We start from the raw sequence: 23,855 nt of genomic DNA, 5'->3' as shown, positions 1-23,855 counted from the left end.
TCCTTAGCAACGTCTCTTTAATTGCTTGTTTCCAAGCAGGTAGCTGCTCTGTGGAGCAAAATAATGTTTCTCAAGCCTATAGAGAGATCATCAGCCCCGTTCTTGTTCTGGGTGTTTGTCTCAGTGCTGGCACTGAGTGCCTAAAACATTGGCTCCTGTGATTAAAGAGTTAGCCTAATCAAAGTTGAATGTTACTTTTATCTAGTAATTAGTTTATTCTTTTTTTTTATGGCTTCAGTTTTGAGACCTCTGTACTACTGAGCTCATAAGTCAACACACCTGCAACAGACATAAGGGGTCTCCAACTGGTACTTTTGTGGCGAGTTTCAATGATAACATTCAGCATGCAGTGCATTACTGGGTGACGCACATGGTAAAAGCATAAAGTGTATGTACTATATTACTATATGCTGCTCTGTACGCATCACAGCTTTAAAGATACACAACACAACATATCTAGTGTGAAAGTAGCCTAAAAGATCACTCCTAAATATTTTTTTCAAGCTGTGTTTTTAAGTTTTTTTTGGTATACTAATATGGTATACAGTAGCCACAAATAAACAATACAGTTCATATATAATGCGCTGAAAGTACAGCAGATGCAATAAAAATATTTACAGTCAACACTATGGTGCTGATCCAGTAACATTGTAGTCTGGTGCGCAGCGCACGTACAATCTGTAGGAGTTTCCCCCTGCTATTATTGCTATAGCCATCATCAATAGGTATTGATATCTTACCAGCATACGCAACCCTTCTGCCCAAAGCACACCATGCCCACTGATGGCGGGTACAGAAGTTCTTAGGACACCTCCAGTCGTGTGACACAGCTGTCCCCCTGGGAGGCAGGTGAAGCTATCTGCTGTCATAGGCTGAAGCCTATGACAGCCGATCACGCTGTTTGGCCTGTGGGGGGAGGGAGGGACTGGTACAAAAATAATTAAAAAAGAGGAAATTTATTATAAAAAAATAAATAAATATTTACAAAAAAAAAAACATCCTGGGAGCGATCATAGCCCACCAACAGAAAGCTCTGCTGGTGGGCAGAAAAGGAGGGGAAATCACTTGTGAGCTAAGTTGTGTGGCCTTGCAACGTGCCCTTAAAGCTGCAGTGACCTTAATTGTCAAAAATAGCCTGGTCACTAGGGGGGTTTAAGACCATGGTCCTTAAGTGGTTAGTAAATATCACCTTCTTGCTATGGTTTTCTCCTTCTCATTTTATTTTGCTTAATGTTCAATGTGGTTGTTATACTTGTAATTATCAGTATCTCTATTTTCAGTTGTGACATTTACTTTTATTTTTCCGAATAAACTTGGTATGTTGAGTAATTGTGGGTATCCACAAGTGTTCACTTATGGCTGAATTATTGCAAATTTCCTTCTGTTTTAAGAAGGCAAATTCCACCAGGCATTGCCTATTAGTAGGAGGGCTTTTTGGTCTCTTTTATCTCCCTATACTTACCCAGTGGTTTGGGTCACCCTGAGCTGCTTGGTTACTCTTTTGTTTTAACCTAAAATACTGAAATTCTGTTTTCACCACAGACTTACATTTTTTTTGGATTAGATGAAAGTTGGAATTTAAACTGAAATTTGGATTGTAATTTTAATTTGCATTTTCAACAACTGGTAAGTGTTAGTGTCAATATTGGGAATGCTGTAGATGTGATATACAGGATCTTCTCAAAAAATTAGCATATTGTGAAAAAGTTCATTATTTTCTGTAATGTACTGATAAACATTAGACTTTCATATATTTTAGATTCAAATACACACAACTGAAGTAGTTCAAGCCTTTTATTGTTTTAATATTGATGATTTTGGCATACAGCTCATGAAAACCCAAATTTCCTATCTTAAAAAATTAGCATATTTCATCCGACCAATAAAATAAAAGTGTTTTTAAAACAAAAAAGTCAACCTTCAAATAATTATGTTCAGTTATGCACTCAATACTTGGTCGGGAATCCTTTTTCAGAAATGACTGCTTCAATGCGGCGTGGCATGGAGGCAATCAGCCCAGTGGCGGACACAGGCAGCAGTGGGCCCCTGTGCAAAATATCAATGGGCGTGGCTATAACCTACGACGCGCAAAGCACGCCGCAGCAAAAAATGGGTGTGGATAGAACCTGCGGCGCGTAGCGCCGCGGCAAAAAATGGGCGTGGCAATGACCGGATAAGGGCGGAGCTAACTGTAATTTAAAGTGATCCCGGGGTGAGAGTGATATGGAGGCTGCCATATTTATTTCCTTTTAAACAATACTAGTTGCCTGGCGGCCCTGCTGATCTATTTGGCTGCAGTAATAAACTGAATTACACCAGCAACAAGCATGCAGCTTAATCTTCTCAGTTCTGACAATATTGTCAGAAACCCCTGACCTGCTGCATGCTTGTTCAGGGTCTATGGTTGAAAGAATAAGAGGCAGAGGACCAGAACGGCAACCAGGCAACTGGTATTGCTTAAAAGGAGAGAAATATGGCAGCCTCAATATTATTCTCACCTCAGGTTCCCTTGAAAAGTGCAACGCAAAGACAGTGGGCCCAGGTTTTGGTGACCCTTTCCCCAGAAAATTCACATAATTGTGCAGGTTTTCTCATGAAAATACACATAATGTGAGCAGATATGCCCAGAAAATACGTGCAATCATGTCGGCAGATATGCCCAGAAAATACGTGCAATCATGTCGGCAGATATGCCCAGAAAATACGTGCAATCATGTCGGCAGATATGCCCAGAAAATACGCGCAATCATGTCGGCAGATATGCCCAGAAAATACGCGCAATCATGTCGGCAGATATGCCCAGAAAATACGCGCAATCATGTCGGCAGATATGCCCAGAAAATACGCGCAATCATGTCGGCAGATATGCCCAGAAAATACGCGCAATCATGTCGGCAGATATGCCCAGAAAATACGCGCAATCATGTCGGCAGATATGCCCAGAAAATACGCGCAATCATGTCGGCAGATATGCCCAGAAAATACGCGCAATCATGTCGGCAGATATGCCCAGAAAATACGCGCAATCATGTCGGCAGATATGCCCAGAAAATACGCGCAATCAGGTCGGCAGATATGCCCAGAAAATACGCGCAATCATGTCGGCAGATATGCCCAGAAAATACGCGCAATCATGTCGGCAGATATGCCCAGAAAATACGCGCAATCATGTCGGCAGATATGCCCAGAAAATACGCGCAATCATGTCGGCAGATATGCCCAGAAAATACGCGCAATCATGTCGGCAGATATGCCCAGAAAATACGTGCAATCATGTCGGCAGATATGCCCAGAAAATACGTGCAATCATGTCGGCAGATTTGCCCAGAAAACACATGCAATCATGTAGCAAATTTGCCCAGAACATACATGCAATCATGTGGCAGACCTGCCCAGAACATACACGCAATCATGTGGCAGACCTGCCCAGAACATACACCTGCTAAAATAAATAATAAAAAAAACCATTTACTCACCTGCAGCAGCAGACCTCCTGTCCCAGCCTCCATCCAGCGCGCAGCTCCCATGGGTGGTTGGGTGGATAGGTAGCCTGGTGGGTAGGTAGGTAGGCAGCCCTTAGCCGGGTGGGTAAGTAGCCTGGTGGGTGGCTGGGTAGCCGGGTGGGTGGGTAGCCTGGTGGGTGGGTAGGTGGGTGGTTAGGTAGCTGGGTGGGTGGGTAGGTAGCCTGGTGGGTCTTTAGGTAGGTAGCCTGGTGGGTTGGTAGGTAGCCGGGTGGGTAGGTAGGTAGGTAGCCTGGTGGGTGGGTAGGTAGCCGGGTGGGTGTGTAGGTAGCCGGGTGGGTGGTTAGGTAGCCGGGTAGGTAGCCGGGTGGGTGGTTAGGTAGCCGGGTGAGTGGTTGGGTAGCCGGGTGGGTGGGTAGCCAGGTGGGTAGGTAGCCGGGTGGGTAGGTAGCCGGGTGGGTAGGTAGCCGGGTGGGTAGGTAGGTAGCCGGGTGGGTAGGTAGGTAGCCGGCAGGGTGGTTAGGTAGCTGGGTGGGTAGGTAGATGGGTGGGTGGTTAGGTAGCCGGGTGGGTAGGTAGCCGGGTGGGTGGTTAGGTAGCCGGGTGGGTGGGTAGATGTGTGGGTGGTTAGGTAGCCGGGTGGGTAGCCGGGTGGGTGGTTAGGTAGCCGGGTAGGTAGCTGGGTGGGTAGGTAGCCGGGTGGGTGGGTAGGTATCCGGGTGGGTGGGTAGGTAGCCGGCAGGGTGGTTAGGTAGCTGGGTGGGTAGGTAGCCGGGTGGGTAGACGGGTGGGTGGTTAGGTAGCCGGGTGGGTAGGTAGCCGGGTGAGTGCGTAGATGTGTGGGTGGTTAGGTAGCCGGGTGGGTGGGTAGCCGGGTGGGTAGGTAGTCGGGTGGGTGGTTAGGTAGCCGGGTGGGTAGGTAGCCGGGTGGGTGGTTAGGTAGCCGGGTGGGTAGGTAGCCGGGTGGGTGGGTAGGTAGCCGGCAGGGTGGTTAGGTAGCCGGGTAGGTAGCCGGGTGGGTGGGTAGGTAGCCGGCAGGGTGGTTAGGTAGCCGGGTAGGTAGCCGGGTGGGTGGTTAGGTAGCCGGGTGGGTGTGTGGGTATCCGGGTGGGTAGGTAGCCGGGTGGGTAGGTAGCCGGCAGGGTGGTTAGGTAGCCGGGTAGGTAGCTGGGTGGGTGGTTAGGTAGCCGGGTGGGTGTGTGGGTATCCGGGTGGGTAGGTAGCCGGGTGAGTGTGTGGGTATCCGGGTGGGTAGTTAGCCGGGTGGGTAAGGTAGCCGGGTGGATGGGTGTGTAGCTATCCGGGTGGGGGGCCCGACTCCTATCCTCCCTCACTCACCTCGGGGCCCCCCTCCCGGTATGCGCGGCGGCGGCGGCGGGCGGGAGAGCAGAAAATACAGGAAGTCTCCGCCGGGGCTGCAGCAGACACTAGAGGCTGCTGCCGCTTGGTCTCCCGTGTCTCCAACTTTGTACACTGCTCGCTACTAAACCAGGAAGTAGCGAGCAGTGTACAAAGTTGGAGACACGGGAGACCAAGCGGCAGCAGCCTCTAGTGTCTGCTGCAGCCCCGGCGGAGACTTCCTGGATTTTCTGCTCTCCCGCCGCATCGCATGAGGGGGAGGGGGGGGGGGGCGATGTGAGGGGGGAGGACAGGAGTCGGGGCCCCCCAGGTTAAAATAAAAGGTAAAATTAAAAAAAAAAACCCTGCAATACTTAATGGGCCCCTGAAGCAGCGGAACTTCAGGGGCCCTCGTGCGGCGGCACGGCCTGCACGGCCGTATGTCCGCCACTGAATCAGCCTGTGGCACTGCTCAGGTGTTATGGAGGCCCAGGATGCTTCGATAGCGGCCTTAAGCTCATCCAGGGTGTTGGGTCTTGCGTCTCTCAACTTTCTGTTTACAATATCCCACAGATTCTCTATGGGGTTCAGCAGGGGCGTAGCAATAGGGGGTGCAGCGGTAGCGACCGCATCGGGGCCCTTGGGCCAGAGGGGCCCCAAAGGGCCCTCCCTCAACTACAGTATTAGCTCTCTATTGGTCCTGGGCTGATAATAATCACTTCTATAGATACTTTGAATAGTGGTAATCATTAACAAGCTGTTCCCCATCCCTTGCTTGCACCTCTAACACTGTAGTTGCCATTGGCAGGTTTTGGTGCACCGTATCAATTGCTATGTATAGAGTGCTTGGGGGGCCCCATTGTAAAACTTGCATCGGGGCCCACAGCTCCTTAGCTACGCCACTGGGGTTCAGATCAGGAGAGTTGGCAGGCCAGTTGAGCACAGTAATACCATGGTCAGTAAACCATTTACCAGTGGTTTTGGCGCTATGAGCAGGTGCCAGGTCATGCTGAAAAATGAAATCTTCATCTCCATAAAGCTTTTCAGCAGATGGAAGCATGAAGTGCTCCAAAATCTCCTGATAGCTAGCTGCATTGACCATGCCCTTGATAAAACACAGTGGACCAACACCAGCAGCTGACATGGCACCCCAGACCATCATTGACAGTGGGTACTTGACACTGGACTTCAGGTATTTTGGCATTTCCCTCTCCCCAGTCTTCCTCCAGACTCTGGCACATTGATTTCCGAATGACATGTAAAAGTTGCTTTCATCCGAAAAAAGTACTTTGGACCACTGAGCAACAGTCCAGTGCTGCTTCTCTGTAGCCCAGGTCAGGTGCTTCTGCCACTGTTTCTGGTTCAAAAGTGGGTTCATGCTTCCATCTGCTGAAAAGCTTTATGGAGATGAAGATTTCATTTTTCAGCATGACCTGGCACCTGCTCACAGTGCCCAAACCACTGGTAAATGGTTTACTGACCATTGTATTACTGTGCTCAATTGGCCTGCCAACACCTGAGCAGTGCCACAGGCTGATTGCCTCCATGCCACGCCGCATTGAAGCAGTCATTTCTGAAAAAGGATTCCCGACCAAGTATTGAGTGCATAACTGAACATGATTATTTGAAGGTTGACTTTTTTTGTTTTAAAAATACTTTTCTTTTATTGGTCGGATGAAATATGCTAATTTTTTAAGATAGGAAATGTGGGTTTTCATGAGCTGTATGCCAAAATCATCAATATTAAAACAATAAAAGGCTTGAACTACTTCAGTTGTGTGTATTTGAATCTAAAATATATGAAAGTCTAATGTTTATCAGTACATTACAGAAAATAATGAACTTTATCACAATATGCAAATTTTTTGAAAAGATCCTGTACTTGGACTTTGCAAAGGCCTTTGATACTGTTCCCCACAACAGTGTGGTGCAAATGTTGCAGTTGCAAGGACTAGGAAAGAATCTGTGTGCATAGATAAAGAATTAGCTTAATGGACAGAAAGTAAAGAGTTGTGGTCAATGGATCATATTCAAATAGGGTGACTGTTTACAGTGGGTTCCACAGGGGATAGTTCTGGTCCAGTATTCTTCAATTTATTTATTAATGACCTAGTAGATGAAGTAGAAAGTAAGTTTGCTATTTTTGCAGATGATACAAAGTTGTGCAGAATTAACGTCTCTCTGGAAAATAGTGACATATTGAAAAAGGATCTGATTAGGATAGCACCATACAAAATAAACAGTCCAGTCCAGAAGTCCATTTCCTCCTGAGTAAAATGAGCCATAAATTACTTTTCTCCTTGGTTGCTGTTGCTTACAGTAAGTAGTAGAAATCTGACAGATTTTGGTCTAGCCTATCTTCTCAGAGTTTTCTTTATTTTTAAAAGCACTTAGTGAATGACAGTTGCTCCGTCCAGCTGCCAAAGAAGTGTGCTGCAAAATCTTTTTCAGGCAGTGTTTTTATAAAAAAATAAAGGCCATGCTGAGAATCCCCCATGATGCGATGGACTAACCCAAAACCTGTCGGTAATGTCAGATTTCTACTACCTACTGTAAGTGACAACAACGTAGGAGAAAAGTAATTTATGCCTCATTTTACACTGAGAGAAATGTACTTATTATTTGTATGCGTTTTAAATTTTAATATTTTCATGACAGTTCCTCTTTAAGTCATCATATTCAATGCCAAGCTGCCGCAGTTGAAGCAATTACAATTTTGGTATGCATTATGCTGGGAATATACGGTTCGTTTCTCCAGTGCGTTTCTCCTCTCGATCGTTTTTGCCGCTTGATTCTGCAGTCGATTCTCTTATCTTCCGCTCTTTTTTCTTATCTTTTTCCATCAACTTCTATCAGAAATCAAGCAGATAAAGAATCGAAAGGGAGATCGGACACGTCGGAAATTATCTATCGAACCACCTAAACACCTAAAAAAATGAACCGTGGAAATAAAAACTCAAGATGCCTAGGACAATACACCTCCTGTTTAACTCTAGTAAGGCTGCATCTGACATATGGAATTCAGTTCTGGGCATCGCATTACAGGAGAGACTGCTCTTTTAGTGCAGGTGCAGAGGTTAGCAACAAAATTTGGGATGGAAGGTCTCACTTACCAATAAAGGCTAGATAAACTGGGCTTATTCAGTTTGGAGAAAATGCACCTTAGAGGAGATCAAATTACCATGTACAAATACATCAGAGTACAATATAAAAGCTTGGCAGATAAGCTTTTTGTCCCCAGGCTTGTGCAGTTTTAGCCATTTATTTAGTAAAGGGTTATTTACAGTAAAGGTGATTCAAATGTGGAATGTATTACCACAGGAAATAGTTATAATTCTATATCTGTTTTTAAAGTGAATGGGAACCGCATCTATAAAAATGAGCTAGATACTTACCCAAGGAGAGGGAAGGCTCTGGGTCCTATAGAGCCTTCCCGCTCCTCTCCTGGTCCCCTCGTTCCGGTGCTGGCTCACCCAGTAGCAGTATTTGACTAAAATAGTCAAATACTGCTTTACCTGGCCAAAGGAGGCTTCAGAAGTCTTCGGAGCCTGAGTGCGGCCCTGTACTGCACCTGCGCAAGCACGCTCTCTTGAACGCTCACGCCTGGGCAGTATGGAGCCGCACGTCTTTGGGAGGACACGGCTCCCGAAGACTTCCAAATACCCTTTCGGCGGGGGATTGAAACAGGGGGAAGCCAGCACAGAATAGAGAGCACCGAGAGAGGAGATGGAAGGCTCTATACAACCCAGAGCCTTCCCTCTCCTTAGGTAAGTATTTGCTTCATTTTTTTAAAAATGCGGTTCCCATTCACTTTAAGGGGGGTTTAGATGCTTTTCTTGTGTTTTGTAAGACATCCATGGCTATAATTACTAGGTAACTGGTATTCTGGTATTTTAATTTAATTGCCTGTTTAATGGCCACAGCAAGAATTGGATGATATTGCATTTCCACTGACTTCCCCTAGGGCTTACTTGTCAAAGCTGTGGGCCAAATGAGGCATGCAAGTGCAATTAAATTAAGCCTCCAAGTTTCCCCACTTTGCATGACATTCAGCCAGTGAGGCTATAGTGCTTGTGCTGCACCCACTCTGGACCTTTGCCCCCTCTTATAAGGCAACCCCCTTGTGTCCCAGGCAGCCTCCTTCTGGGCCAATCGGCATTGTGGAGTGTAGGACATGAGGAGGGGGGCCTGACATAATACCTCCCTCCTTTGCCCCCCTGTTGCAGAGTAGAGTGCAGCAGTGTGACTTGAGTGAATCTCCGTCATATGTGGTGTTGATTGGTGCATTTTTTATATGGGGTGATTGGTGCATTTCATATATGGAGGTGATTGGTGCATTTCACGTGTGGGGTAATAGCTGCATTTCATATGTGGGGGTGATTGATGCCTTTCATATGTGGGGTAATTTCTACATTTCATATGCATCAGTAATTGGTAGGGGTAATTGGGAGTAATTCAATACATATCAATGTTGGCCCTCAACTTGGTCTAAGTTTTTATTTTCTGCCAACTGTCTTGTTTGAGTTTGACACCCCTGCCTAGGGGCGCCTGGAGGGACAGGCAGTACAAGCAGTCGCCTGAGGCGGCATGGCTGTGACTTATCACAGCCATGCCGCCTCAGGCGACTGCTTGTACTGCCTGTCCCTCCAGGCGCACCTGGGCAGGGGTGTCAAACTCAAACAAGACAGTTGTCAGAAAATAAAAACTTAGACCAAGTTGAGGGCCAACATTGATATGTATTGAATTACTCCCAATTACCCCTACCATCTGCCGCTACAATAACATGCTTAATAGCTCTTCACCTTCTTGGGAACAGAGCTGACAGCCGCGCTGTCAGGCTCCTGTTTCCACTCTGCGGGCCAGCCTCCCCCCTCACCACCGCCGCTAATAAAAAAGGTGCAAGCATACTCCTTCCTAAGCAGCCACAGACTGCTCATGGCTCTGTAACTCCACCCTCACAGGACGTTCGGGCCATCACACCTGCATGGGACACACGTGGTATGTGCCTACTAGTCAGCCTGCCTCACCTCCAGACTCCTTTAGCACCGCCCCTTGCAGGCACTTCACATGAGTTTTCTGCTCTCCTCTGCCATCCCCGCAATTCACAGTACAGCGGGCGGATAGGGGAGAGCCAAGAGGATTCTTGTCTGACCAGCGCGCATCATAAGCCCCACCTCCAGATGTCTTTAGCCCCGCCCCTCTGCCTTTACCTCAATTTACTGCACATCGAGCAGGTGGGGGAGAGGATCCATGCTGGCCAGCTACATCGAGCTAAGCTCCGCCTCCCGCACGTCAAAGAAGAGAGCAGAGCAGGTCAATTCAAAAGTGAGTAATCCCTCAGTCACTTCCTCTCCATCCCCTCTGCCTCACATCCCTCCACCCTGTCCTTCTTCCCAACCCTCAATGAACTGCTGTCACCCACCTGCACCCCTAATCAGCCCTCCTGCTGTTATATAAACTTCCTTTTCCCAGCAAACCTCACATTCTCTCACTAGCACCCTTATTCAATTTTTACACTAAACCTGAGCGGAAAGGGGAGTTAAAAGATATACTTTACCTACAGTATGTATAGGCTATCCTTACACTTTCAGCCTCTGTACTGTGTCCTGGCTTCCCTCCATCTTGCTGCTGCAACTTCCGCTCTGGATGTCCAGGCCACAGTCCATCCATGCAGCGGCGCAGCCACTCTGTACGCACTCCCATACTTCTGCATGTAGCATCCATCACGAGGATCATTCTGTGCAAACGCAGTTCCGATTGTGCTCTCGCCCATAGCTGCTGTGCACAGCCATTCGGGAGTGCGTACAGAGAGGGCGAATGGAGTGGACTGCGCATGTTCCAGGCTCCGACTGCTACCAGCCAGAGCTACAAATGGATGCTACATGGCAAGGGGGAAGGGGGGGCCGGAAACAGTAAAGACCTTGGAGGTGTCAGGAGAGCCTAAACATCATCTAAATAAGTATGTTGGGCTTGATTCACAAAGCAGTGCTAACTGTTAGCACGCCTGTGAAAACCCCCTGAGCACGTCTAAACAGAGTGCAGGGCGCTCCGTGCGAAGTGCCCATTAAAGCCTATGGGACTTAGCGCGCATAGGACTTTGCACGCAAAGTTAGCGCGCGATCTGATTGAGAAATTTGGTGCTAACCTACTTAGCACCCTGGTTAGCACGTCTAAAGACTTTAGATGTGCTAAGTAGGTTAGCACCGCTTTGTGAATCAAGCCCGTTATCTTTTATACTTTTTACCCTCAGATAAACATTAAAGCACAGCTGAAGATGATGTATTCACCACCTGCACTTAGTGTGACATAAGGTTGTTCTTTGCTGCCAGCCATGTAACCACACTCTTGTTAGTAAACTAGCTGAGGTGTGTGCTGATCCCTGCTGCCTCCTGTATGTACAGTATAAGCTGTCACTCTGTGCCTGTACTGATAGTAACTAGCTGCAGCGTGTGCTGTTCTCTGCTGCCTCCAGTTTATACAGTATAAGCTGTTGCTCTGTGCCTGTAGTGATAGTAACTAGCTGCAGTGTGTGGTGATCTCTGCTGCCTCCTGTATGTACAGTATAAGTGGTTGCACTGTGTCTGCCTCTGACACAGGAGACCAGGGTTCGAATCTCGGCTCTGCCTGTTCAGTAAGCCAGCACCTATTCAGTAGGAGACCTTTGGCAAAGTCTCCCTAACACTGCTACTGCCTATAGAGCGCGCCCTAGTGGCTGCTGCTCTGGCGCTTTGAGTCCGCCAGGAGAAAAGCGCGATATAAATGTTATTTGTCTTGTGTCTTGTCACTGTGCCTGTACTGATAGTAACTAGCTGCAGTGTGTGGTGATCTCTGCTGCCTCCAGTATGTACAGTATAAGCTGTTATTCTGTGCCTGTACTGATAGTAACTAGCTGCAGTGTGTGCTGATCTCTGCTGCCTCCAGTATGTACAGTATAAGCTGTTATTCTGTGCCTGTACTGATAGTAACTAGCTGCAGTGTGTGCTGATCTCTGCTGCCTCCAGTATGTACAGTATAAGCTGTTATTCTGTGTCTGTACTGATAGTAAACTAGCTGCAGTGTGTGCTGATCTCTGCTGCCTCCAGTATACAGTGGAGGAAATAATTATTTGACCCCTCACTGATTTTGTAAGTTTGTCAAATGACAAAGAAATGAAAAGTCTCAGAACAGTATCATTTCAATGGTAGGTTTATTTTAACAGTGGCAGATAGCACATCAAAAAGAAAATCGAAAAAATAACTTTGAATAAAAGATAGCAACTGATTTGCATTTCATTGAGTGAAATAAGTTTTTGAACCCCTACCAACCATTAAGAGTTCTGGCTCCCACAGAGTGGTTAGACACTTCTACTCAATTAGTCACCCTCATTAAGGACACCTGTCTTAACTAGTCACCTGTATAAAAGACACCTGTCCACAGAATCAATCAATCAAGCAGACTCCAAACTCTCCAACATGGGAAAGACCAAAGAGCTGCCCAAGGATGTCAGAGACAAAATTGTAGACCTGCACAAGGCTGGAATGGGCTACAAAACCATTAGCAAGAAGCTGGGAGAGAAGGTGACAACTGTTGGTGCGATTGTTCGTAAATGGAAGGAGCACAAAATGACCATCAATCGACCTCACTCTGGGGCTCCACGCAAGATCTCACCTCGTGGGGTGTCAATGGTTCTGAGAAAGGTGAAAAAGCATCCTAGAACTACACGGGAGAAGTTAGGGAATGACCTCAAATTAGCAGGGACCACAGTCACCAAGAAAACCATTGGAAACACATTACACCGCAATGGATTAAAATCCTGCAGGGCTCGCAAGGTCCCCCTGCTCAAGAAGGCACATGTGCAGGCCCGTCTGAAGTTTGCTAATGAACACCTGAATGATTCTGTGAGTGACTGGGAGAAGGTGCTGTGCGGTCTGATGAGACCAAAATAGAGCTCTTTGGCATTAACTCAACTCGCTGTGTTTGGAGGAAGAAAAATGCTGCCTATGACCCCCAAAACACCGTCCCCACCGTCAAGCATGGGGGTGGAAACATTTTGCTTTGGGGGTGTTTTTCTGCTAAGGGCACAGGACAACTTAATCGCAATAACGGGAAAATGGACGGAGCCATGTATCGTGAAATCCTGAACGACAACCTCCTTCCCACTGCCAGGAAACTGAAAATGGGTCGTGGATGGGTGTTCCAGCACGACAATGACCCAAAACATACAGCAAAGGCAACAAAGGAGTGGCTCAAGAAGAAGCACATTAAGGTCATGGAGTGGCCTAGTCAGTCTCTGGACCTTAATCCAATAGAAAACCTATGGAGGGAGCTCAAGCTCAGAGTTGCACAGAGACAGCCCTGAAACCTTAGGGATTTAGAGATGATCTGCAAAGAGGAGTGGACCAACATTCCTCCTAAAATGTGTGCAAACTTGGTCATCAATTACAAGAAACGTTTGACCTCTGTGCTTGCAAACAAGGGTTTTTCCACTAAGTATTAAGTCTTTTATTGTTAGAGGGTTCAAATGCTTATTTCACTCAATGAAATGCAAATCAGTTGCTATCTTTTATTTAAGGTTATTTTTTCGATTTTCCTTTTGATGTGCTATCTGCCACTGTTAAAATAAACCTACCATTGAATTGATACTGTTCTGAGACTTTTCATTTCTTTGTCATTGGACAAACTTACAAAATCAGTGAGGGGTCAAATAATAATTTCCTCCACTGTAAGCTGTTACTCTGTGCCTGTACTGATAGTAACTAGCTGCAGTGTGTGGTGATTAGTGTTGGGCAAACATCTAGATGTTCGGGTTCGGGCCGAACAGGCCGAACATGGCCGCGATGTTCGGGTGTTCGAGCCGAACTCCGAACATAATGGAAGTCAATGGGGACCCGAACTTTTGTGCTTTGTAAAGCCTCCTTACATGCTACATACCCCAAATTTACAGGGTATGTGCACCTTGGGAGTGGGTACAAGAGGAAAACATTTTTTTGCAAAAAGAGCTTATAGTTTTTGAGAAAATTGATTGTAAAGTTTCAAAGGAAAAACTGTCTTTTAAATGTGGAAAATGTCATGTTTCTTTGCACAGGTAACATGCTTTTTTTCGCCATGCAGTCATAAATGTAATACAGAGAAGAGGTTCCACGAAAAGGGACCGGTAACGCTAACCCAGCACCAGCAGCAGCACACGTGATGGAACAGGAGGAGGCGCAGGAGGAGAAGGCCACGCTTTGAGACACAACAACCCAGGCCTTGCATGAGGACAAGAAGCGTGCGGATAGCATGCTTTGTACCGCCATGCATGCAGTCATAAATGTAATAAAGATAAGGGGCCTGATTCACAAAGCGGTGCTAACAGTTAGAACCCTGGTGAAAAGCCCTTTATCACGCCTAAACTCAGTTTAGGCATGATAAGTTTAGGTGTGATAAGTTTAGGTGTGATAAGTTTAGGCATGATAAGTTTAGGTGTGATAAGTTTAGGCATGATAAGTTTAAGCACCAACTGCGTTAGCACCGCAGTGCACAGCTGATCAAAAGTTTTGCGCTAGCAAAGTCTGGTGCACTTTGCATAGAGTTTAATGGCGCTGCTTTGCGTGCGGGACTTTGCACGCTATCTACACTTATCTAAACTTAGCATGCCTAAACTTATCACACCTAAACTTATTACACCTAAACTTATCACGCCTAAACTGGCTTTTCACCAGTGTGGTGCAAAGGTTATCATGCCTAAAGTCTTTTAGGCGTGATAACTGAGTTATCACCGCTTTGTGAATCAGGCCCAAGAGGTTCAATAAACAGGGACCGGGCGGCAACGCTAACCCAGCAGCAGCAGACGTGATGGAACAGGAGGAGGCGCAGGAGGAGAAGGCCACGTTTTGAGACACAACAACCCAGGCCTTGCATGAGGACAAGAAGCGTGCGGATAGCATGCTTTTTACTGCCATGCAGTCATAAATGTAATAAAGATAAGAGGTTCAATAAACAGGGACCGGGCGGCAACGCTAACCCAGCAGCAGCAGACGTGATGGAACAGGAGGAGGCGCAGGAGGAGAAGGCCACGCTTTGTGAGACACAACAACCCAGGCCTTGCATGAGGACAAAAAGCGTGCGGATAGCATGCTTTGTACCGCCATGCATGCAGTCATAAATGTAATAAAGATAAGAGGTTCAATAAACAGGGACCGGGCGGCAACGCTAACCCAGCAGCAGCAGACGTGATGGAACAGGAGGAGGCGCAGGAGGAGAAGGCCACGCTTTGAGACACAACAACCCAGGCCTTGCATGAGGACAAGAAGCGTGCGGATAGCATGCTTTTTACTGCCATGCAGTCATAAATGTAATAAAGATGAGAGGTTCCATAAACAGGGACCGGCAACGCTAACCCAGCAGCAGCAGCAGCAGCAGCAGCACACGTGATGGAACAGGAGGAGGCGCAGGAGGAGAAGGTCACGCTTTGTGAGACACAACAACCCAGGCCTTGCATGAGGACAAAAAGCGTGCGGATAGCATGCTTTGTACCGCCATGCATGCAGTCATAAATGTAATAAAGATAAGAGGTTCAATAAACAGGGACCGGCAACGCTAACCCAGCAGCAGCAGCAGCAGCACACGTGATGGAACAGGAGGAGGCGCAGGAGGAGAAGGCCATGCTTTGTGAGACACAACAACCCAGGCCTTGCATGAGGACAAAAAGCGTGCGGATAGCATGCTTTGTACCGCCATGCATGCAGTCATAAATGTAATAAAGATAAGAGGTTCAATAAACAGGGACCGGCAACGCTAACCCAGCAGCAGCAGCACACGTGATGGAACAGGAGGAGGCGCAGGAGGAGAAGGCCACGCTTTGTGAGACACAACAACCCAGGCCTTGCATGGGGACAAAAAGCGTTCGGATAGCATGCTTTTTACCGCCATGCATGCAGTCATAAATGTAATAAAGATAAGAGGTTCAATAAACAGGGACCGGCAACGCTAACCCAGCAGCAGCAGCAGCAGCACACGTGATGGAACAGGAGGAGGCGCAGGAGGAGAAGGCCACGCTTTGTGAGACACAACAACCCAGGCCTTGCATGAGGACAAAAAGCGTGCGGATATAGCACCAATGCTTTTTGCCGCCATGCAGTCATAAATGTAATACAGATGAGAGGTTCAATAAACAGGGACCGGAAACGCTAAACCATCCCAGATGTTCATTGGTCATGTTACTTGGTTGGGGTCCTGGAGTGTTGCGTAGTCGTTTCCAATCCAGGATTGATTCATTTTAATTTGAGTCAGACGGTCTGCATTTTCTGTGGAGAGGCGGATACGCCGATCTGTGATGATGCCTCCGGCAGCACTGAAACAGCGTTCCGACATAACGCTGGCTGCCGGGCAAGCCAGCACCTCTATTGCGTACATTGCCAGTTCGTGCCAGGTGTCTAGCTTCATGCCCGGTTTCAGATCCAGCGGTGCCAGCCACAAATCCGTCTGTTCCTTTATTCCCCTCCAAATTTCCTCCCCTGTGTGCTGCTTATCCCCAAGGCAGATCAGCTTCAGCAACGCTTGCTGACGCATGCCAACAGCTGTGCTGCACTGCTTCCACGATCCTACTGCTGCTGGTGCTGGGTTAGCGTTTCCGGATGAGGTACAGCTTTGAGATGCGTTGGAGGAGAAGGAGTCAGAGAGGTAGGTGCTGCTGTTGTTATCCAGTGGGAGGGACGGCGGTGCAGCTGTTTGCGGCGTGGGCAACACCCGCGCCGTAGCAGGTGAGGAATCGCTGCCAGGCTCCACGAGGTTCACCCAGTGCGCAGTAAGGGAGATGTATAGACCCTGGCCGAATGCACTCGTCCAGGTGTCAGTGGTGAGCTGAACCTTGCAGGCAACGGCATTCTTCAAGCTTCGGGTTATTTTGCTGACCACGTGCTCATGCAACTCAGGCACTGCAGAGCGCGCAAAGTGGTAGCGGCTGGGAACCACGTAACGTGGGATGGCCACTGACATCATGCCCTTGAAGCTGTTTGTCTCCACCACTCGATATGGCAGCATTTCGCAGGCCAGAACCTTGGCTATGCTGGCTGGCTGTTACTGCCACGGCCCGGGGGTCATTTGCTGGCAATTTCCTCTTGCGCTCAAACATCTCAGAGACAGACAACTCAACCGTAGGGCTGCACACCGAAGGGCTGTTGGTTGTTGTGTTTGATGAACACTGGGAGACCTCAAGAGCACTAGTCCGGAAAGTGACAGTGTCAGCATCGTCTGATGTTTGTGAATGTTGTGAACCACGCAATGGCTGGGCTACTGCTGCTGCTGAGGCGGGTCTGGTGGTGAGTCTGGTGAACCCAAGGGAGGCAGTGTTGCTGGTGGTACCCTGTCCTGCCGCGTTTGCCCGCAGAGTGGAATGTTTGGATAGAATGTGGCGGCTCATGCTGGTGGTGGAGAGGTTGTTAATACTTTGCCCCCTGCTCAGGCGGGTCTTGCACACCTTGCAAATCGCCATGGTAACATCCTCAGTGCAGTCTTCAAAGAAAGCCCAGACTTTGGAGCACCTGCCTTGCTGGCGATTTCTGTTTGCGCCTCTTTTGCCTCTCACTTGAACTTCCATGCTTGCGGTGCCAGAAATTGCGCGCCGCCTACCTTGTGGCACAAGGCAAACTCGTGCAGCAGTGGGTTCCTCAACAGACTCATCTGTGCTGCTGCTATGACGGCGATGTTCTCGTTCACAAACAAAATCTGGGTCTATGTCCACATTGTCCATACCCTCCTCTTCCATCTCCTCAAACTCGTCATATGTCATTGTGGGGGGCCGCCGCCGTGGAGTAGAGCTCCCCAGAACAACCTCTGCGCAGCTCACTCCAACGTCGTCTGGTTATCTGGCAGTTGTGTGCGTGGTGTCGCTGCCGGTTGTGTCAGCTTTGTGCCCACTGGCTCCTTGTAACTGGCTGAGGACTCGGACCTCGTGCGTGATGTGCTGGTGCTGCTTAACCCACTGCTGGACGCTTGAGAGGTCATCCAAGTAATTATCTGGTCCTGTTCTTTTGGATCTGTGAGGGTTGTTGTCCTGGACAACATGGGCGGTATTGAGTGGGTTTTCTTGGGTGCTCCCCTGTGGCCTGTACGTGAACCGTCAGGGGAAACACCTCTTCCCTTGCCCCTCCCTCTTTCACCGGATTTCTTCCTCATTTCACTTATCCTTAAAGTACACGCTGACTGGCAGCAGTACAGTGGCAGTACAGAAATGCTATACAGTGGTGGGTGAGCGGTGTACCACTATTGCCAGCAGCGACACAGAGCACAATGCTATACAGTGGTGGGTGAGCGGTGTACTACTGTTCCCAGCAGACACAGAGTGGAAGTAAACACAATGCTATATAGTGTGGCTGAGCCGTGTACACAGAGTGGCATTAAACACAATGCTATATAGTCTGCTATATAGTCACCCCGAACAGGGTGATGTTCTGCAGAACCCGAACAGTGGCAAACACTGTTCGCCCAACACTACTGGGAACGCAGATTTTAGTACCTAAACACACGATACAACATGTTTTCCGGGGTCGGACTCTGAGGCACATACAGATGGTCCCGATCATCATCCTCATCATACAACTCTTCTCCTGAGTCTGACCCACCCACCACCTCTGCCACCCCAACATCCCCAGACACAGACCCCTCATCGTCCTCAACATTAACTTGGGATGCTGGCCTGAGCCAGACCTCCTCCTCCACATCAGGCCCCATCATCTCCTCAATGGTAGCCCTCATTAATCGCTCTGGCGACGGACCGATGGACACAACGTTCTCCTCCGGGGAGGGCTGCTGCTGACCACTGGCTGCTGGGGTGGATGTTATAGCTTGCGTAGGGCGTTGGCTGTTGCTGTTGTTGGGAGTGCTGCTCACAGCGGAGGTCTCTGGGGAACTCATGTTGAGCTCATATAGTGGTTGACGGTGAGTGGAGTATTACTGATCCCAGCAATATACACACTGACTGGCAGAGTACGCAATGCTATATAGTGTGGCTGAGCGGTGTACACAGAGTGGCAGTAAACACAATGCTATATAGTCTGGCTGAGCGAGCGGTGTACTACTGTTCCCAGCAGAATCAGAGTGGCAGTAAACAATGGTATATAGTCTGGCTGAGCAGTGTACACAGAGTGTCAGTAAACAATGCTATATAGTCTGGCTGAGCCGTGTACACAGAGTGTCAGTAAACAATGCAATATAGTCTGGCTGAGCGGTGTACACAGAGTGTCAGTAAAGAATGCTATATAGTCTGGCTGAGCGGTGTACACAGAGTGGCAGTAAACAATGGTATATAGTCTGGCTGAGCGGTGTACACAGAGTGTCAGTAACCAATGGTATATAGTCTGGCTGAGCGGTGTACACAGAGTGTCAGTAAACAATGGTATATAGTCTGGCTGAGCGGTGTACACAGAGTGGCAGTAAACAATGGTATATAGTCTGGCTGAGCGGTGTACACAGAGTGGCAGTAAACAATGGTATATAGTCTGGCTGAGCGGTGTACACAGAGTGGCAGTAAACAATGGTATATAGTCTGGCTGAGCGGTGTACACAGAGTGGCAGTAAACAATGGTATATAGTCTGGCTGAGCCGTGTACACAGAGTGGCAGTAAACAATGGTATATAGTCTGGCTGAGCGGTGTACACAGAGTGGCAGTAAACACAATGCTATATATAGCGTGGCTGAGCGAGGTGCACAGTGGCAGTACACACAATGCTATATTAGTCAGGCTAAGCCGTGTACACAGAGTGTCAGAAAACACAATGCTATATATAGCGTGGCTGAGCGAGGTACACAGTGGCAGTAAACAATGCTATATATAGTGTGGCTGAGCAAGCGGTGTACTACTGTTCCCAGCAGCGACACACAATGACTGGGGGGGACCCTGGCTAGCGTGGCTGGAGAGCGAACTACCCTGCCTGCCTACCCAAAGCTAAACCCACAGAGAAATGGCGGAGATATGACGTGGTTCGGGTATTTATTTACCCGAACCACGTGACCGTTCGGCCAATCAGAGCGCGTTCGGGCCCGAACCACGTGACCCGTTCGGCCAATCACAGCGCTAGCCGAACGTTCGGGGAACGTTCGGCCATGCGCTCTTAGTTCGGCCATGTGGCCGAACGGTTTGGCCGAGCACCGTCAGGTGTTCGGCCGAACTTGAACATCACCCGAACAGGGTGAGGTTCTGCAGAACCCGAACAGTGGCGAACACTGTTCGCCCAACACTAGTGGTGATCTCTGCTGCCTCCTGTATGTACAGTATAAACTGCCTGTACTGATCGTAACTAGCTGCAGCATGTACTGATCTCGGCTACTTCCAGTATGTACAGTATAAGCTGTCACTCTGTGCCTGTACTGATAGTAACTAGCTGCAACATGTGCTGATCTCTGCTACCTCTAGTATGCACAGTATAAGCTGTCACTCTGTGCCTGTACTGATAGTAACTAGCTGCAACATGTGCTGATCTCTGCTACCTCCAGTATGTACAGTATAAGCTGTCACTCTGTGCCTGTACTGATAATAACTAGCTGCAACATGTGCTGATCTCTGCTACCTTCAGTATGTACAGTATTAGTTGTTACTCTGTGCTTGTACTGATAGTAAACTAGCTGCAGTGTGTGTCGTTCATTTTTATCCTCAGTATGTAGATTATAGTCAGTCACTCTCTGCTTTTTAGTAAACCAGCGGCATTGTGTGATGATCCAGTACTGCCTCCAGTATGTACAGTATTAGCTGTAAAGCCTGGTACACACACATCCAATTTGTCTTCACCAATGTAACCACTTTCATGTAGTGGAATGCTGGGCATACACGGCCCAGATTCTTCTTATCAATCGAGCTGCTGATGGCTCGATTGATAATTTCCGACATGTCCGATCACCGCGTGGATCGATTCTCGGCTCGATCCCCGCGTGCGGACAATAGCGGTAATCGAGCGGAAGATAAGCAAGTGCCCCCGGGGACGAGCGGAAATCGATCCACACGCCCGCGCGGACGAGCAGGGATGCGCCGTTATCGGGCCGCTGCCTCGATACCGGCGCATTGTCGAGCCGCGTATGCCCGGCATTAGAGCTCCTCTGTTCATATTATGCAAAGTCTGTTGGCCCTCATACTACAAGAAGATGGAAAAATTGGTCAGGGATAGGTCAATCAAAATTATGTGTGTGTGTGCGCATTTGATAATTTTGAGTTACTGTTGCAGCTGGCATTTTTGGGGCTCGCGATTACTAAATACCATGCTAATATATGAACCAAAGGAAACCTGTGTCGCTTCCCTTCTTGGTGAGGGGAGACTGTTGTCTAATTACTTTTAGGGACACTTTGTCTTACTAACTGTTTATAGGAGGAAGCTTGGGCCCACATCCTGTATTACCACATGCCACTTTTTTCTTTCTTTTTTTTGAGGGGGGGGGGGGGCACAGGTTTTCTTGCCTGGAGTGACAAAAGGGCTAGAGGCACCCCTGCCCCTTCCCTAGGGGTAGGTGTAGTGACACTTCTCTCCTCTGCTAGCACCAGGAGCAGTAGTACTTCCACCATCCTAGGAGAGGAAGTGGTAGCACTTTAATTGGCTTCCTCCCACAGTTGGAAGAGTAAGGGCGGGTTTCCATTTGCAAAGTGATGCGAGTGTGGCTACGTGCCCGTATCACTTCCGCATCTCCGATGCAGAAGTGTATTGAGGAGGTGGGACAGGCTGCGGGCGGATGCGGGCGTGCGAAAATCTGCAGCATGCTGCAGATTATCGGGTCGCACCGCTCCGCACACCATGCACGCAGTGGAAACTGTTCCACTGGCGTGCATGTGTTTCAGCACACCTGCGGTGCGATGCGGCTATGTAGCCGCATCGCAACGCTCCTAGTGGAAATGAGCCCTAATACTTTCACTAACCTCCACTAATGATAGCAGCAGCATTTCCAGTGATCTCTTGGATTAGGAACATCCATTCCCATTGGAAGAGTTAGAGCTAGGAGCTTTTCTACTCATCTCCTCTAGAAATGGAAGCAGTAGCATCATTACTTAGCACTTTTAGGGAGGAGGGGCAGCTGAATTTCCAGTGAATGTTGTCTAAATTATGTTTTTTGTTGTTTTTTTTGTAGGTGAATTTATATTGACATCATGACTTGGCTCACCATTGCTGCTGCGAGCAGAACATTTCTCCAGCTTAGAGATGTCCTCCGGTCTGCCCCCTGTGGGAATGATTGCACCTGTGCGACCCAGGAAGATTATGTGTGTTTGCTCTTTTCTTTCCCTGTTTCTCTTCATGTGGTCAGGTTACTTTTGTCTTCATTTCTATTTCTGCTTAATGAAAGACTAGTTTAGAGAAGTCTTTTTTTCCATAAGTTGTGCTGCACCTCCCTTACATCCCGCTCGCTGGATCTCCTCTGATTTTGTGACTCTTTAATGTTTGCATGCTTCTACTGCAAGAAGTCAAGAGCTTCTAATTTTGTTTCACAGTCACATATTCTGCAATAAAGTCATCAGGACCAGCTCGAATGCATTTTTGAGAAGCTCTTTCAATGAAATAATTTATATTAAACTCATTGGTTATTATTCTGGACACAAAAATAATGTTCCTAAGTATATGAACCCTCCAAAGTCTTGAGACAGATGACAGTTCCAGTGCTCACCCAATCCCTTTGGATCGACTGAGGTTAATGTGGTACTATGCCAACAATCTGTGACTAAAGTGACACTATTACAAACAGAGAAGAATATGAAAGTAGTAACTTAAGTACAGTATGTAATTGCACTGAAGGTTCACCTTTCAAATTCAGGTCCTTAGAAGTCATAACATTTCATTTAAATAAAGCCTGGACTGAGACAAACATGAAGGTGTTACTTAACTACTGGTACCTTTTAAAAATGCTGCTTGCCTGGCTGTTGTGCAGATCCTTATCTCTGAAAGTGAAATTCCTTTCTCATTAAACTGCAACAGACATAGATTTGTACTGCACAAATATTTTTATATTAATGCAATTAAACATTAGCTGTTTTACCTGTTGTTTTGACAGGAAATTTGCATTTATTGGTAAACATAAAATTGGGACAAACTGACCAGAAATCCCAATTTTTCTGCATGAATAATTAGCAAACAGAGTAGGGGTACTTATTACTCTTTGCACAACTGGACTAACTAGTATGTCCTCTGAAACCTACCTGGCAGTTTCTCTTAGGAAGACTTTGAAATTACTGTGTTTTATAAATAAGCACATATAAACTACGCAGGTTTAAGTAGTGCCTTTAATCCTCACAACCACTAACTTGACATTTTAAAAAGAAAAGATGGAAGCCCCCAGGTTTCCCTTACTTCAGGGTTTCTGTAATGAACACAGCAATACTGAGTAAACGGATGGGAGTAAAAGTGTTTTTAGATCTGTCTTGAATTCCACTTTGGTGAACCGTGCTGAAAGAAACTTGGAAGTTGTCATTGCCATTTGTGATTTTAACTGTACAAGCCATGGAGCTGCCTTCCTCATTCTGGCTTGCACTGAGCTAACGCTGGATCATTAAGGCCTCTTTTCCATGAACAACTGAACTGCACCTATGTCGAGCAGTTCACCCTCCCGGCTGCAAGTGTGGTTTGGCTGCTATTACATGCAGCCAAATGGCAGTTGACGGTAATACTGTGTGTGTCATGTTTGACACACTGCATTAGTTGGTGGTGAAAACCTGTGTCCTGTTGAATTTAAGCATTGGAGCCACCGTTTTCAGATGCACGTACATGGGGGCCGCCTGTCCACATTGCTATTAAGCATCCGGCCGGGGATTGAAAAGAGGCCTGACTCAGGAGGCAGTGAAGATTGGTTGCAGAGGACAGCCCTGGAACTTAAATCTTGAAAAGAAAAAAAAACAATTAGCAATGGTTTGTTCCATATTTTTTCTTTTACAAGACAACCACACCAATTAACGCCTGCCATTGCCCAGCTCTAGGACGTGTTGCTGGATTGAAGACTTATTTTACAAGTATGATTACCTGCTTGGTCACAGAATGGTCATAATGATCTCATATTCACTATCTAACTAGCATCGATAGCAATGCAGCAACGATAGTTAATCTTTAGCAATGTTATGCTAGTCTAGGGGAGTT

At 47.6% G+C, this 23,855-nt stretch overlaps 1 protein-coding gene across 2 annotated transcripts in view; it reads left to right on the top strand.

The window, feature by feature from the left end:
• SPA17 (sperm autoantigenic protein 17) overlaps positions 1 to 22,733 on the top strand; it is a 654,098-nt gene extending 631,365 nt beyond the window's left edge. For both annotated transcript variants that reach the window (XM_068240291.1, XM_068240289.1), the window contains one exon: positions 21,865 to 22,733. The gene's annotated coding sequence lies outside the window, so the exon portion shown is untranslated. The remainder of the gene's footprint in view (positions 1 to 21,864) is intronic.
• Positions 22,734 to 23,855: the final 1,122 nt, after the last annotated feature.

Source organism: Hyperolius riggenbachi, chromosome 6 (genome assembly GCF_040937935.1).
Source record: "Hyperolius riggenbachi isolate aHypRig1 chromosome 6, aHypRig1.pri, whole genome shotgun sequence".
NCBI classification, from domain to species: domain Eukaryota; kingdom Metazoa; phylum Chordata; class Amphibia; order Anura; family Hyperoliidae; genus Hyperolius; species Hyperolius riggenbachi.
Note: the sequence above shows the minus strand (reverse complement) of the source record. Positions and strands in the feature narration are given on the sequence as shown.